The sequence below is a fragment of the Neopsephotus bourkii genome, unplaced genomic scaffold (genome assembly GCF_033783945.1).
Source record: "Neopsephotus bourkii isolate Nb327-2 ecotype Australia unplaced genomic scaffold, CSIRO-AGI_Nbou_v1 NB_272, whole genome shotgun sequence".
Lineage (NCBI taxonomy): Eukaryota > Metazoa > Chordata > Aves > Psittaciformes > Psittacidae > Neopsephotus > Neopsephotus bourkii.
Genome location: NW_026900781.1, coordinates 1,558,370 through 1,564,369, shown reverse-complemented (window position 1 = coordinate 1,564,369; position 6,000 = coordinate 1,558,370).

The window sequence follows — 6,000 nt, the reverse complement described above, 5'->3', positions numbered from 1 at the left end:
GACTTTTCCTCTGCTCCAAACTTTCCACCCAGGTTGCCCTAGAGTGTTTCCATTCCCTCCAGGAAAACTGACGGATGGTCCTCCTGTGAGTTTCCCCAGTGCATGGCATCTTGCCAGAGCTACGTTCGTTGGTAATCTCCTCTTCACCTTCACATTGTCTATACAAATTAATTAATAATGGTAACTATAGTTAAGTATTATCGTATTTTGGCAGCACTTTTCTGAAGGATGAAATGAGAAATCTATCCTTTTGTTGATGTTGCTTATCTGCCTCGCCAAGTCCTCACCTCCTTCTCTTCTCTTTTCTTGGGTCTTTTCCAATGTCTGTTTTCCCTCCACATAATTTTCCTTCTTGTTGAATATTGTACTGTATTAATACTTTTTTTCCCCTATTTTCCTCTGCCTTTTTCCCTCTCCCACACTTTGTTTCTGTTCTTGACCTCGATCCTTCTTCTTCTATGTCTCCCACGTTCCTCCTTTTTTATCTGGTTTGTCCCAGTCTCTTCAGCCAGAAACAGACCAATACCGTCAGGAGGTTTGGGGAGTTTCAGAGCAAGTGCACAAGCAGGAGTTGGTTAGGTCAAGTGAAGCATCTACATTCAGCAGTTTCTCAACTGCTTTTCATCTACCTTCTGCTTAGTCTGAGCATATGGAAGAAGGCACAAGCTGCCACATCTGCTGGAGATGTGGTCTGTAGTCACAAGGGATGAAGAGACGACATAGCTATCCAGAAACTAGAGTGCCTATGCCTTTTCACCCTGTTTGTCACAGCTGGATTTCACCTCCAGGTGAAAAAGGTTTTGGGATGAGCTAAGGCAGGGGTAACCCAATAAATATTTGGAACCCTCAGAGCAGGTCACTTCTGTGGCTAAACTGGAACAGCAAGGTTAACAATGTTATTTAATACAGTGAAGAAGACAAACTCATACAAAATTGCCTGGTTTTAAGCACAGATTTGGTGATGGTGTTCCATACATTTAAAGACACTTGCACAGTCAGCATCTCAAAAGTATTATTTAATGAAAAATATTAATCACAGGATGCATGTCTTGTTAATTGCACAGTCTGATTCGAAGGTATTAAGCACAAAATCTGTACAACTGCCTGACCTTCGTACCTAGTTCTCAGTCCATACAGAAGGGTGCACATGGCATCATTATCTTGTGACTGATGTATGAGATACTAATTTCACCAGCACAGGAAACAGCATTCAAGGAATATAAACACCTCAAAGTGTGCCTGTCTTTCAGGCTGAGCCAATATGACCAGAGAATTCACCTGCTCAATGCCTTAAGCCCCCAGCTTGTCCTTCTGCCTGCAGAAGTGGCTGCCACAGGAAGGATGGGGAGACAGATGGTGGCCTCCCAAGCTGCTGGCCTTTCAAACACCATCCCATACAGATGTACTTTCAGTGGGGACAGATGCTTAAATTGCCTGGGGCCCTGCCTACCCTGACTCCCATCATTGCTACTGCCAGTGGAAAAGTTGTAGACCAGAAAAAGCTTCACATAAATAGACTGTTGTTTAAAAGCTTAGTGCCTTCAGCTGTTTCTAAACGAAGCATGTCAAGGTGTAGGAGGGAAGCCCTAATGGCGTACAGGGAGCTGGGAAACACCAGCTTCCCTGAAATGCTTGTGGCCAGCTTTAAATATTCTAAGAGGTTTTATTTTTAACTGTTTCAGTAAGTAAGAGATCTTGAGTGGTTGTTTGGAGGTTAAGTAAACAAAGTGTTGGTAATTTAATATCAGCTACATAATTGGCCTCATCATTTTTCTCTGTCAGTTCTTCTTCAAGCCACACAAACCGAACTTTAATCATATTCTCTTCCTCAAAACAACATGATTGCTTTTGCAGTTTTCTCCCTGACAAGCTGCCAAAAGTGCATTATCATATACACAGGATCTCACAAGACTTTTAAAAGCTGCATATCATCACAACCTGTCTTCTTATTAAGAAATAGTGTAGCGTTTGCTCAACTGAAACAGTAGTTAGCTGTGAGGTATAAATTTCTAGATGATGACTGCAGAGTTTGGATGATGATGTAAGGGCTGCAGAGAAGGCAATAACTCTCTGAGAATGCCTGCCCAGGACTCCTCATTGCTGAGGAGCAGCTAAATATATCATAAATTGCAGGCTGATTGGCTGGAGGAGACTTCAGCTCCTAATTATCTCCTTCTAACGCATGCACTGGAATGAGATATCTAACCAAGTTACTATGATGCACGGGCAATCCTCCAACCCACCCTAGCCACAGCTTTTTTACATTCTGATCTTTAATAAAAATGCTTACTGTTTTTCTTTCCTTTCTTGATTTTGCTTTTTTCCATTCTCCTCTCTAATACCCTTTTGAATGTGTCTGCCTGCTGTCTACACTGAGTCACTAAACAGATCACAGAAGGTTTCCAAAGGGAAATTGCCCATTCCCTTCATCTGATTGGTGAGGTGAAACTTTGGTCTTTGAAACTTTGTTCAAGCCAATAATACATCCGTCCCCTGACACATATACAGATTTAGTATCTGCTTCCTATTAATGTCCTGCTAAGATGTAGGGCATCTGGACTCCTGCTTCTGCTGGTACACTTCCATGGAGTTGAGCTATCTGCAGTGTGCTCAAAGAATGCTTCTGCAGATAACCTTGGTGAAATAGAAACATAGTTTTATATAGTTTTCTTTCTATAAAGTGGTTCATTCAGTGGAATTGTAGAGATCACTTCAGGTTTTCTAGATTTAGCTGCTACAAATCAAAGTAATGCATCTCTTAGAACTGGACAGGATATCCCCTTTTGTATTTATGTTACTTTCAGTAATTAAAAAAAAAACTCAGAAGTTAACTAATGTTCTCAGTAGAGCTGAAGTTTTCTTGCTTTTATATCTAAAATCTTGCCAGTTAAGGTTTCTACTTAACAGTTAATCCCATTCATAACTAGGCTCAGCAAAACCCTAGTATACCTTTCCTAGTCATCACACAACCAAAGTCACAGATTGGGAACCAGAAGGTAAAAGTAAACAGGCTATGTAATGAATAATCACAGGTAATTACAGTGCAAAGAAAGGAGAAAGATCACAGACAAGTTGTCTTTGGAATAGTGGATATCCCAATAGCTGTAAGGGTGTAGGCTGTCAGCTACACACACTTTGTTAGTCAGATGATGGAGAGCTATCTGCTGCTGCTGATTCCCCACTGCTGGACTCCAGACTAGGCAGATCAAAGTCAGCTGGGCATGGCACTGATTCCAGGGATGGCCTTGCAGACCACAGAGGCCAGGGTTCCATCCCAGCTCAGACACTGAGGTAGCTGTTCCAGGCTCCCCAGTTTAGGAGCCTACATACAATGCTGAGGTGAATCATGCTGATCAGTTTATCCTCTCTAAGAATGTCTCTATAATTGGATAAGGGCACAGCCTAAACTGACAGATTAAAATATGGTGCCTAATATTTAGCCAGTTAAAATAAATTATCTGAATTCTGCACGAGTTTTGAACTTTTCTTGTTTAACAGGCTTAGGAGACTAAATCGTGTTGTAGTATTGGAAGTATTAACATCCAACTGTATTTATTAACAAACTAAAAGACAAGAAGGCAAGGCATCAGGCAACGTGTCTGGAGGACATTCATTCCCGTAATGTTGTTAAAACTATTACAGAGGTGAACAATGCCAGCTGAGAAAAGCCTCTGTTTTCTTTTGATCATAGCTGATGAGCTCCATTCACATTTCTGCCTTAACATTTTTCTGTTTTGCTGTTGTTTGAAAGGGATGTATAAACCAAGGATCATTTTAGCCTGCAACTGGAGCCATGGCTTTCGAGCATAAGGTGCAGCGGAACGAGGGCTGTGCCAGCACACCTCCTAGTTCCAAGGAGCTTCATTTGTGCGAGCTGCTGTTCATTTGCATGATCAAGCTCTTCATCAGCCTTCCAGTCATTTTGTTCAGGCTTTCAAAAGTAAGCAGGATCATTTTATTTTAGAAGAGAAAACCGCCATAATGGAAACTGCAGAAAATTACTTGGAGGGCAGGGTTTGTTACCCAAAAAGGCCTTGGCTGATCCCTTCTTCTTCTTCTTTCTTTTTCTTTCTTTCTTATTTTTTTTTCTTTTTTAACTTAATGAGAAAGTTTTTCCTTTGAGCGCAATTCATGGTTGGCTTTCCACAGAAATTCTCTGCTGTTTCATGGATTTATCTGTGGTTTTGAATGAATGAAGGAGCAAGGGTTAAAAAAAGTGCTTGGGTTTGAGAAGGATGCAAGACCAAATATTGTTAGAAAGTTTTTGCCAGATGTTTGCATTTAGTGATATTTTTTTAACGGAGCTCGTATATTTTCTTGAAAAATAGGATGTGGTTCTACTAGACACTTTACATGAAAACATTTCAAACCCATTTCACCTAAGAATTCACTGGTTATATATTTAATAAGCTGGGCCAGCAGAAATGGCCACTGGTTGATGTCAGATTGGTTTTGAGTCCTAACTTTGACATGGGTAAGTGGACAATGCTTTGGGAAGAGCCGAGTTAGTTTTCCAAAACAATCCAAAAGAACAGGTTCTGGTATTCCTGACTCTCGGTTACACACTTATGACTCGTGAGCGTAATGAGGATGGCACACATAGTGGGAGGAGAGGAGGCATTCTTGCCTCATCCCTCTTAAATCAAGAGGTAAGGTGGGAGGGATTTCAAGTTGTTATCACCAAGGCATAGTTTGCTGGAAAAACATTTTTATCCATGATCTAAACTCAGAGGCAAAATTAAAAACTTCTAAAGTAAAGAACAAAAAAAAACAACAACCAACCCTTGGGATCCTATCAAACGTTTTCTTGGAACCAAGGCTGTGAATTAGGCTCCTATCTTGTTCCACTAAAGGCAATGAATAATATTTAATAACCTCCTTATGTTATTGTTGGACTGACTCTGGAGGGGTTACCTCTCTGACCGGTCACAGTGGATAATGGATGTCAGAAAAGGCGCTAGGCTATTTGTATATACCTTGGCGAAGATTTTACCATCCCTGCTCAAGAGTTATATGGGTCTTTATGAAGTGTATGATTTTACAGCTTATTTGGAAAAATATTCATTGCTGCATTTAGGAGAGATAGAGAAATAATTTGGAAGACTGTCCATGAAGTGCACATAGGGGATAAGCCATTTAACTGGTAAAGTAGCATAATCTGGATAGATTTCTCCTAATTAAGATGGGGTTCCATGTCAGAGGGGTCAGGCACTGCCCCTCCAGTAGGACTGCAAAGCCTCAGCCTGCCCTTCAGCTCTTCCTCTCATCTCTGTGTGCCTCACCACATCCGCTGACCATCAGTCATTCAGGAGCTAGTGGGTAGAGCCATGATCATACAGAAGAGCATTAGCTGAATGCTCAGTCCCGAACACTTGGAAATCAGTCACTCAGCAGCTGTGCAACCAAAACTGTCAAAGATCCCTCCCTCTGACCGAATAAATAAAACCAATGTCCAGTACCCCATCTCTGTGACTGAAATTGTTGCCTGTAACATAACCAGATAAGCAAATTTTAACCTCAGTTACCCCTCTTAAATTTCACTTATATTTACAGAAAACCAAATTAAAGCTTTTAAAGTTAAAAAATCATTATAATTAGCTGGCATACCCCATATTTTTCTTCTGTTTTCTGCAAATGAGCATATGCAGAGATTCTTTGGATAGCCCAAATGGTGTTTCTTGTCTCACTACGGAGTTTCTGGGTAGCACATGTGAGCATACGCACCATTTGCATTCTTTTGAACACTTTCATCTTTTGATTTAAGGCTACTTTCTGATTTATCTTTTTTAACCAAAGGTGCTGAAAAGTGATAGCTAAGTGTTACTGGTTTGCCCTCATGTAGAGGGGACTTCTTACTGCTGCACAATGCTGATCTGTTAGGATACCTCCACAAGGCGAAAACTTTTATTTTTGATCTGAATCCTATCAAAGTTTCTCTGCATTTCATTGTATTATGTTTTACTTACACTGACATAAAAAATTGCCTGTTTCAGATCCCTG